This window comes from Anomaloglossus baeobatrachus, chromosome 2 (genome assembly GCF_048569485.1).
Source record: "Anomaloglossus baeobatrachus isolate aAnoBae1 chromosome 2, aAnoBae1.hap1, whole genome shotgun sequence".
Taxonomy (NCBI): Eukaryota; Metazoa; Chordata; class Amphibia; order Anura; family Aromobatidae; genus Anomaloglossus; species Anomaloglossus baeobatrachus.
Window position 1 is genome coordinate 356,011,479 of NC_134354.1, and position 11,152 is coordinate 356,022,630.

The window sequence follows — 11,152 nt, forward strand, 5'->3', positions numbered from 1 at the left end:
CCTAGGAAGGGTCTTAAGAGTAGAAATATCGGTCACCGTCTTGGCAGCACCAATATCTCTCACATGTTCACGCACTCTCACCCGCAATTCCCTAGAAGTTAAACCTATGTATATCTTAGGGCAACTACATTTAGCATAATAGATAACATAGGAAGTTGCGCATGAGATGTAACACCTAATACCAAATGTCCGACTACCATCTGCGGTGGAAAAGGTCTTACTGCGAGAGACATTGGTGCACGCAAGACAGCGACCGCAGGGAAAACACCCGCGAATAGGATTAGTAGAACCAAAGGGATGGGAAATCACAGGAACGTAATGACTATGTACGAGAAAATCTCGTAGATTTTTGGAACGGCATGCCGTCATTAGAGGATAATCAGAGACCAAATCCCTTAGGGTAGGATCAGATTTTAGTATCGGCCAGTGTTTGTTTAATATGGCACGTATGTTATGCCATTCATGGTTGCACGCAGATATGAATCGAGCCTCTCCTGCCCCCGTATTCGCCTGACTAGATGGCTGCAGAAGCTCCTGTTGATTGGTATTCTTTGCCCTATTGTACCCCTTCTTTATGACACGACGGCTATATCCCCTATTAACTAATCTCGATGTTAGATCATTGGCCTGGGACTGAAAATTATCAGATGTAGAGCATATCCGCCTCATTCTGAGAAATTGCCCAACCGGGATGGCTTGGATGGTACTAACAGGATGAGAAGATGAGGCATGTAAAAGGGAGTTGACCGAGGTAGGCTTCCTAAAGACATTCGTCTGTAGTTGCCGACCACGGTCAACTCCAATCATAATATCCAAAAAATCAATAGACTGTAAATCATATCTAAAAGTGAGCTTAAGGTTCAATGAATTATGGTTTAAAACACCCATAAAGTCCGAGAGCTGCTCCACGGTACCCTGCCACAAAGCAAAAACATCATCAATATATCTTAACCAGCAATGCGCATGGGTAGCGGCCGGCACGCCCTCGTCGCCAAAAATGCCCCTCTCCCAATGGCCGAGGAACATATTAGCGTACGAAGGCGCACAGGCCGCGCCCATCGCAGTGCCTCTGGTCTGTAAATTAAAACCGGTCTTTGAAAATGAAGAAATTGTGTGTCAGGATAAAGTGGAGCAGCTCCAGGATCAGCTCACACAAATGGCCATCACGGTTGGTATTGCTCAGAAAGAAGCGGACTGCCTCCAGACCATCATCATGGTTAATATTGGTATAAAGTGACTCTATGTCCGACGTGACAAGAAGGGTATCAGAATCCACAAAAATCCCGTCGACCCTATTCAGGACGTCCGTCATATCCTTAACATAAGATGGCAATGTTTCCACAAGAGGCCATCAAAAACCTTCTTTGTTATAATTCCTTCATCCAAAGCCCCCTGCAAGATCCGGTATAGCAAATCTGAGAAGGGGAATGTATGTTTAATAGGATTTTTATAATATGGGATTATGTTTTCTGCTAAAATGGTCAATAAAAATGAAACCCAAAATCGTAGTTCTCTTGGTGATGGAAGCCAAAATGTATTGTCATTTGGCAATGAAACCAAGAATTTCATATATTACAAGTCGATAGGAAAATACTTCAACACCAAAAATAGATTGGTTTCACTGGGGTTGAACCCAGGACCTTCTGCGTATGAAGCAGACGTGATGACCTCTACACTATGAAACCTTTGAAATCATGCAAAGTAATGTCAATTAGAGACGAGTTTTCACCGCCAGGGGAAAAAAAACAAATTCGTAGCTCTGTTGGTGATGGAAGCTGAAACATCCCGTCATTCGGCAACAAAGCCAAGAACTTCATATATGGCAGGTTGATAGCACTACACTATGAAACCTGATGGAAAGTTACTGTGTATTGGCTAGCAGAGCAGAATTGTGACTGACGGGGCCTTTTTATTGCTGAAGGAAAGTATTTTTGGTTAATGAAACATTTATAATTTTTATTATATATTTTACCAGTTTTATTCCTACAAAGGGATTTTGCTTAAATTGAAGTTTACATAGAATGTGTTACTTTTTTCTACATAGTTTAGTCGTTTGCTTTTGTATTTAAAGAAACTATATATTTTGAAACAAACAGGATTTTTATAATATGGGATTATGTTTTCTGCTAAAATGGTCAATAAAAAAGAAACCCAAAATCGTAGTTCTCTTGGTGATGGAAGCCAAAATATATTATCAGTTGGCAACAAAACCAAGAATTTCATATATTACAGGTTGATAGCAAATTACTTCAACAGCGATAACGGCAATAACGGCTTGTTTTTACTGGGGATTGAACCCAGGACCTTCTGCGTGTGAAGTAGACGTGATGACGACTCCACTATGAAACCTGTGAAATCCTGCAAAGTAATGGCATTTAGAGACGAGTTTTGACCGCCAGGGGAAAAAAAATAATAATTTGTAGTTCTGTTTGTGATGGAAGCCAAAACATCCCGTCATTCGGCAACAAAGCCGAGAACTTCATATATTGTAGTTGGATAGCGAATTAATTCAACACTAAGAACAGATTGGTTTCACTGGGGATTGAACCCAGGTCCTTCTGCGTGTTAAGCAGACGTGATGACCACTACACTATGAAACCTGATGAAAATTTACTGTGTATTGGCTAGCAGAGCAGAATTGTGACTGACGGGGCCTTTTTATTGCTGAAGGAAAGTATTTTTGGTTAATGAAACTTTTACAATTTTTATTACTTATTTTACCAGTTTTATTCCTACAAAGGGATTTTGCTTAAATTTTAGTTTATATTGAATGTGTTAATTTTTTCTCCATAGTTTGGTCTTTTGCTTTTGTATTTATGGGAACTATATATTTTGAAACAAACAGGATTTTTATAACATGGGATTATGTTTTCTGCTAAAATGGTCAATAAAAAAGAAACCCAAAATCGTAGTTCTCTTGGTGATGGAAGCCAAAATATATTATCAGTTGGCAACAAAACCAAGAATTTCAAATATTACAGGTTGATAGCAAATTACTTCAACAGCGAAAACGGCTTGTTTTTACTGGGGATTGAACCCAGGACCTTCTGCGTGTGAAGTAGACGTGATGACCACTCCACTATGAAAGCTGTGAAATTTAGCAAATTAATGGCATTTAGAGACGAGTTTTGACCGCCAGGGGAAAAAAAAAAAAAAATTTGTAGTTCTGTTTGTGATGGAAGCCAAAACATCCCGTCATTCGGTAACAAAGCCGAGAACTTTATATATTGTAGTTGGATAGCGTATTATTTCAACACTAAGAACAGATTGGTTTCAATGGGGATTGAACCCAGGACCTTCTGCGTGTAAAGCAGACGTGATGACTAGCGTTGAGCGCGGTTCGAGGTTCGTGGTTCTCCAGTTGAAGGCTCAAGTGATTTTGGGGCCTGTTCTAGATCGAACTAGAACTCGAGCTTTTTGCAAAAGCTCGATAGTTCTAGAAACGTTCGAGAACGGTTCTAGCAGCAAAAAAACAGCTAATTCCTAGCTGGCTTTCCGCTGTAATAGTGTAAGTCACTCTGTGGCTCACACTATTGTGACATTTCAGTGTATAGTGTGCGTGAACAGCGCCTTCAGATCACTGCTGTTTGTATATGATCGCCATTTTTTTTTTTTTTTTCTTGTCTTCCTTCCCTAAGCGCGCGCGTCTTGTGGGGCGGTCCAGCATGTCAGCCAATCCCAGACACACACACAGCTAAGTGGACTTTTAGCCAGAGAAGCAAAGGCATGTGTGATAGGATGTCCATGTTACATGTCCCTGCATTATAAAAACGGACATTTTCCTCCAGGACGCCATTATCTCTTCTGCGTCCTTGGTGTCAGACATCACTGGCGCAGCTCCGTTCTGAGTCATATCGCCGATACTGCTGTATGCGCTCCATACACAGCGCTTGACAGCATAGGGATAGCACTTTCCATCAGTCCTTTTAAGGGCTCGTACGGGCAGGGTCAGAGTAAAGGTGACAGGTCCTGCAAACAGCGACAGCGTCTGTGTAGCCAAGGTCAGGGATTTCCTCCCTGCATTTCCCTATTAGGAGGGAATAGAAAGGCAGGCTTCCATTCCTCTACCCAGAGCCCCACAATCCTGGCACTGTACCCTCCTGTCCTCTGCACACTCCAACTCATTATAACTAAGCCATTATACTAGCAAACACTCAGTGTACCTAGTGGCATCCTAAACGTGGCTATTGGACTTTGCTATAGTCCCACTAGTGCAAAGACATTTGCAGCACCTCTACCTGCATTGCACACTCCAACTCATTATAACTAAGCCATTATACTAGCAAACACTCAGTGTACCTAGTGGCATCCTAAACGTGGCTATTGGACTGTTGTCTAGTCACACTAGTGCAAAGACATTTGCAGCACCTCTACCTGCATTGCACACTCCAACTCATTATAACTAAGCCATTATACTAGCAAACACTCAGTGTACCTAGTGGCATCCTAAACGTGGCTATTGGACTGTTGTCTAGTCACACTAGTGCAAAGACATTTGCAGCACCTCTACCTGCATTGCACACTCCAACTCATTATAACTAAGCCATTATACTAGCAAACACTCAGTGTACCTAGTGGCATCCTAAACGTGGCTATTGGACTGTTGTCTAGTCACACTAGTGCAAAGACATTTGCAGCACCTCTACCTGCATTGCACACTCCAACTCATTAAAACTAAGCCCTTATACTAGCAAACACTCAGTGTACCTAGTGGCATCCTAAACGTGGCTATTGGACTGTTGTCTAGTCACACTAGTGCAAAGACATTTGCAGCACCTCTACCTGCATTGCACACTCCAACTCATTATAACTAAGCCATTATACTAGCAAACACTCAGTGTACCTAGTGGCATCCTAAACGTGGCTATTGGACTTTTGTGTAGTCACACTAGTGCAAAGATATTTGCAGCACGTCTGCCTGCATTGCACACTCCAACTTTTTTTAACTAAGCCATTATACTAGCAAACAGTCAGTGTACCTAGTGGCATCCTAAACGTGGCTCTTGGACTTTTGTCTAGTCACACTAGTGCAAAGATATTTGCAGCACGTCTGCCTGCATTGCACACTCAAACTTTTTTTAACTAAGCCATTATACTAGCAAACAGTCAGTGTACCTAGTGGCATCCTAAACGTGACTATTGTACTTTTGTGTAGTCAAACTAGTGGAAAGATATTTGCAGCATGTCTGCCTGCATTGCACACTCCAACTCTTTTTAACTAAGCCATTATACTAGCAAACAGTCAGTGTACCTAGTGGCATCCTAAACGTGGCTATTGGACTTTTGTGTAGTCACACTAGTGCAAAGATATTTGCAGCACGTCTGCCTGCATTGCACACTCCAACTTTTTTTAACTAAGCCATTATACTAGCAAACAGTCAGTGTACCTAGTGGCATCCTAAACGTGGCTATTGGACTTTTGTCTAGTCACACTAGTGCAAAGATATTTGCAGCACGTCTGCCTGCATTGCACACTCCAACTTTTTTTAACTAAGCCATTATACTAGCAAACAGTCAGTGTACCTAGTGGCATCCTAAACGTGGCTATTGGACTTTTGTGTAGTCACACTAGTGCAAAGATATTTGCAGCACGTCTGCCTGCATTGCACACTCCAACTCTTTTTAACTAAGCCATTATACTAGCAAACAGTCAGTGTACCTTGTGGCATCCTAAACGATGCTATTGGACTTTTGTGTAGTCACACTAGTGCAAAGATATTTGCAGCACGTCTGCCTGCATTGCACACTCAAACTTTTTTTAACTAAGCCATTATACTAGCAAACAGTCAGTGTACCTAGTGGCATCCTAAACGTGGCTATTGTACTTTTGTGTAGTCAAACTAGTGGAAAGATATTTGCAGCATGTCTGCCTGCATTGCACACTCCAACTCTTTTTAACTAAGCCATTATACTAGCAAACAGTCAGTGTACCTAGTGGCATCCTAAACGTGGCTATTGGACTTTTGTCTAGTCACACTAGTGCAAAGATATTTGCAGCACGTCTGCCTGCATTGCACACTCCAACTTTTTTTAACTAAGCCATTATACTAGCAAACAGTCAGTGTACCTAGTGGCATCCTAAACGTGGCTATTGGACTTTTGTCTAGTCAAACTAGTGGAAAGATATTTGCAGCACGTCTGCCTGCATTGCACACTCAAACTCATTGTTACTAAGCCATTATACTAGCAAACACTCAGTGTACCTAGTGGCATACAAGAAGTGGCTGTTGTACTCCATTAGTGCCCCACTGGTGCAAATCTATGTGCAGCATCTCTGCATGACACCCTCCTGCTCTGTTTTTAATAAGCTATAATGATAGCAAAAAATACTGCAACTTAGTGGTATACAAAAAATGCCTGTAGGACTCCTTTATTGTGCCACTGGTGCCAAGCAATCTCAAGCACCTCTGCATTCTACCCTCATGCACATTTTGCTATGCTAATTTTATAGCAAACTCTGGGAATTCCTTGCTGCATTTGATCATTAGGAGGGATAGAAAGTGAGGCTTCTTTTACTGTCCTGGTACCCACAGAACACGGCCACTGTACCCATCTGTCCACTTTTGCCACGCTATTTAATTTGCACAAAGAGCTGACTCTTTTTCTGCCTTCCTAAAATTGTCTGGAATACTAAGTTAGTGTTCCTTTGCTGCCAAGCAAGGTACAACACATGTGCATTGTACACTCCTTTCCATTTCTGGAATGCAATTATTAACTGCAGGTAGTCCAGGCAATCTGTGACGAAGGTGCAGGCGTGGATATAATGTAGCCTGCATCCAATGATGGTTCTCTCGATGTCTGACAGCTCAACAATACGTTCTGTTTCCACTTCCAACACAAGTGATGACCTGCCAATCACACTCCCTGTTGCGGGTTAAGGAGTGGAAGTTCTGTGTGAAAAACCATGTGTGACTGCTGTCCCCACAGTCACAGAGGATGAAGAGCACGCAGATGCACTTGATGGGGCAGGCGGTGGTTGCACAGGCACGCTAGGCCGCATTGTAGCACAGTGAAATTCACATTGCGACTTATGCTTCATTTTAAGTTGTGTATAGGGTGGGCACCCCAGTATGCAGCAAAACCAGGCAAAAGGAAAAGGACTCTAGGCAGTTGGGTTGATAAATGATTTTTTAACTTTACCAAAACAAACAATAAGAACCATGCATACAATTAAAATAATTGAACAATCTATTCTGTTGCCTACTACCTGCTAATCCCTCTGTGTAGCAGTAATTGTGTGTTTGTGCGTGTGTGTGTGTGTGTGTGTGTGTGCGAACACGACTTACCAGTGGCGCATCACAAGAGCTTACAAGTTATCTACCTAAACATACACAAAACACATGACCCCCCCCTGAATACCCTTGTTAGCTGAAGCCTCACAGATATTGCAGATGATAACAGTGTGAATGCAAACCACACAGCTCTGCAACACAATCATGGAAATCTTGAAAAGCAACAGTCAATGCAAACATGTGTTGCTGTCCCTCTATGATTTAAACTGTACGTGACAATTTGACAGTGCAGAGGCAGCAAGTCTTATTGTCTATATAGTCGGCCTACCCAGAACAGATATGTGTTTTGCTAATAAAACAAAGTGTTGCGTGCCCGCATTATTGTCTGGGCACAGCCTACCGTACCCGGGTACTGTGATGTCCAGTGATGGCCAGAAATACAGACTTTACGCTCCTCTCACGGTAAACAGTATAGACAGCACCGTAAGAATGTTGGTCTGTGGCACAGGATGCTGCTCACTGACGTTACAGTGCTCATCATCAAAGTACAACACAACTCCCCTCACAATTGAACGAAGTGTTTCCGCGGTGGCTCCTTGCTGTAACACACACCTTTAGCTTTTCCTTTTGTTCATAGACAGCATCTCCAAGTCCACACCCGAAGAGCAATTTTATATTGCTATAGTGACCAAAGGCAGATCCAAAAACACAGCAGCCCCTTGTGTGTAGTCTGCAACAATGCATGCAATGAACGGCAAATAAGCATATTGCGTTGACAGTTGCTAAAGCTGAGCAATACACCTTCACGCTGTCAATTCATATCCATGTGATACTTCATGGAGGAAGTACTCAAAAGTGTGAGTTTTTGCCTTCTACTTACAGATTGTTGACAAATCTTACAGATTACATGACTTTGGTGATCCTTTGCGATGTCCAAAAATTCACAGGCTAGGAAAGGCTTACAGCTCATGCGACCTACATAGCCAACACGACATCTGCTCACAGTCAAAGTTGTGGTCCAGGATTCAGTTGTTGAAGTGCTTCCAGTACTTTGTCTCTGGCCAGGAAGACGCAACGTAACCTCGTCGTCAGTAGCATCCTCCTCCACCTCCTTTGCTGACCTCATCGACTGGCTGACTTTGGTTTGACAGTAAGTGTTGTCTCCAACCTCATCAATAACCCTGTGTGTTTTCATTCCCCTCGTCCTGAGTCCTCCGAGACAACCTCTTCCTGCCCTGACCGAATAGTAAAGTTGTCCTTCCAATCAGGTATCTGTGCTCCTCATCATGTTCCCCATTGTCTCCACCAGGAGGATTTAATTTTTGGAAATGAGGGTGTAGATTAGGCACAGCACCTTCTTCATCGGGGCCTGGATCCCAGTCATAAAGCTTCAGGCTATCTGCGCAGATCATTTTCCCTGTCTCATGGAACTCGCTACCTCAACACGTTAGATTATATGCTACACACGCAAGCTTCAAACTGAATCTGAAAACTCATCTGTTCAGAAATGACTATAACCTTCAATGACACCACCACCATACGTACTTGACGCTCAACCTAAACAACTCCTACTGTCTCCTCCCAAAAATCCTTTAGAATGTAATCCCGCAAGGGCAGGGCCCTCTTCCCTCTGTACCAGTCTGTCTATAGTTACTTGTATATGTATTCTGTATATAACCCCCTTCTCATGTACAGCACCACGGAATCAATGGTGCTCTATAAATCAATAATAATAAAAATAATAATAACTTCCTTGTCTGTACTCATTGCAGCTTTGGAGCAGACCTCTGATTCCCAGGCTATAGTGCGACTGAACAGCTATGCAAACTCAGCAGGGCTGGTGGAAACTTGAGAGCTGTTAGGAAGCAAGTGCGATTGGATTGACACCACAGAGGAATGGAGTATTTGGGATCTTTAAATTGGGGTGGAGGAGAGGCCACTTTATGGAGCAATTCAGATCCATTGAAGCAGCTGCTGATTTGGCCTCATCTACATTTGTTAGCGATGGTCGTGTCCATGAAAAAAGGGATCATATCAGATTATCCATGGGAAGAAGTACACCTGTTCTTTTTGATGTTATTTGTTGTTACAAAACGGTGACGCCTTAAACGCAAGCAGCCTGCTGCGGTTTCAGTTGCGCCCAGGCATCAGCTGCCATGTAGGCCTGTGCCTCGGGTTGTCCAGCTGGCTGCTTTCTCCTCCACGTCTAAGTGTGGAGAGGCAGCTAGTGCGCATGCGTGTGCCGATTTACCACAGCTGCAGCCTAACTCCAGTGTTTCGCCTAGTGAGTATGCTCAGCCTGACTGTGCCATTCCTGAGGCTAAGTCTTCATTTCGGGCTACAGCGCATGCTCCCACGCTTAGTGCGAAAAGCCTCTTTGCACAGGTACTTGCACTCCGTGCCGGGTCTAAGTCCTGTGTTGTGCCTAGACACCATGCTAAAGCTGATAGTCTTTTATCAGAGACTGTATTTCATGCAACTGACCATGGTCAGGCACTTACTGCATCAGAAACTAGGTCCGGTAATGAACTCTTTGGCCCTGCCCCTGATGTGGGGGGCCCATTTAGACCACAGGGCATCAGGTGTCCTGACGATGTGGCCAGGACACTCCCAAATGGCTTGCAGAGGCCCGCCCCTATGACTTGTCACCGCATTATTGATGGTCAGACGATGACTGGTGAGGTGTTTGGGTCATGGCAGCCATGAGGTCATCATTGAAGTTGCGGTTCCAAATAGGACGCTAGTTATGCCACTCATGACGTGTCACTCTACTTTTGTCTCCAGGAGGTGCATTGTGGTTCACCCTGGTTTGGGGCGGACCCAGGTTATAAAAGGGGCTGGAGCCAACAAGGAGGTGCGCAGTCTTCTATTATGCTCCGAAAGAGCACACCTCCATGTGTTGAACCCATTGCGGCTTTAGGCCACAGGTAGGCAGGGATAGGGTGTCGATGCAGGCCACCACCACAGTTGGTAACGCAGAACGGTTAAGACCAGCTCCTGTCCTACCAGTCCTGCTTGTGCAGCCCAGTGGCTTTAACAGGCCTGCTGCTGCTGATGCGCCTGCTGTCCACAGGTGTGCCCCTACGCACACGGTCAGCGTACTCAATGGCCACTGTGTTGTTAACAGGGAGTTCCTGGGCTGGGTGGGCATGTGGACCCTGTGACGCTAACAGGGCTCCCAGTCTCCAGATCCGAATGGCGTCTAACTCGGTTCAGGCTACTATTAGTTTCATAGCCACACAGCTCTGTATCCTCCACCAAACCTTCCAGTTGCCAACCTCTCCTTTTCCAACTGGGAGCACGGTGGACACTGACTGCTGATTGGGATATATACCTTTCTCTTTCTTTTCTTATTAATTTTCGTTATATAGCGGTAACATAGTATATACCACTTTATCCAAATCTGCCAGTCCCACTGTAACAGATGGTGTTTCTTCAGCAAATGTTACTGTTGCTTAACCACCAAATCCACGGACCAAAACTTTTTTCCCCTTTCCAACACACCTGTTCCCCTTTCCACCAGCATCGGTCCTTTTTCAACTCATTTTGGTATATGACCAAAAGTGCAACTCTGCTGGGACACCGTACTCAACGCCATCTCAGCACAGCAGCCAGCCCTCGGTCCCTCAGATGTGGACAAGTAAAAGACCATTTCCTCCTATCCATGACAAAGCGTTGAGATTCACTCTGTGCAGCACTGGTGTTTAATGGAAAAGCAGATCTAAGATTGCGTACCACATTCTGCAGATACTCCTGTATACGTGCGTCCATTTCGATGGCAGGAATTATTTCGCCAAATTTTGTCTTGTACCGGGGATCTAACAGTGTGGCAACCCAGTATTCTGGATTACTTTGAATTCGTACAATCCGAGGGTCATGTTGTAGGTAGTGCAGCAAGAAGGCGCTCATGTGTCTTGTGC

At 44.0% G+C, this 11,152-nt stretch overlaps 1 non-coding gene across 1 annotated transcript; it reads right to left on the minus strand.

The window, feature by feature from the left end:
• Window positions 1-2,527: 2,527 nt before the first annotated feature.
• Window positions 2,528-2,600, minus strand: TRNAV-AAC (transfer RNA valine (anticodon AAC)). Its single transcript has one exon. It is a non-coding gene; the product is annotated as a tRNA-Val (tRNA).
• Window positions 2,601-11,152: the final 8,552 nt, after the last annotated feature.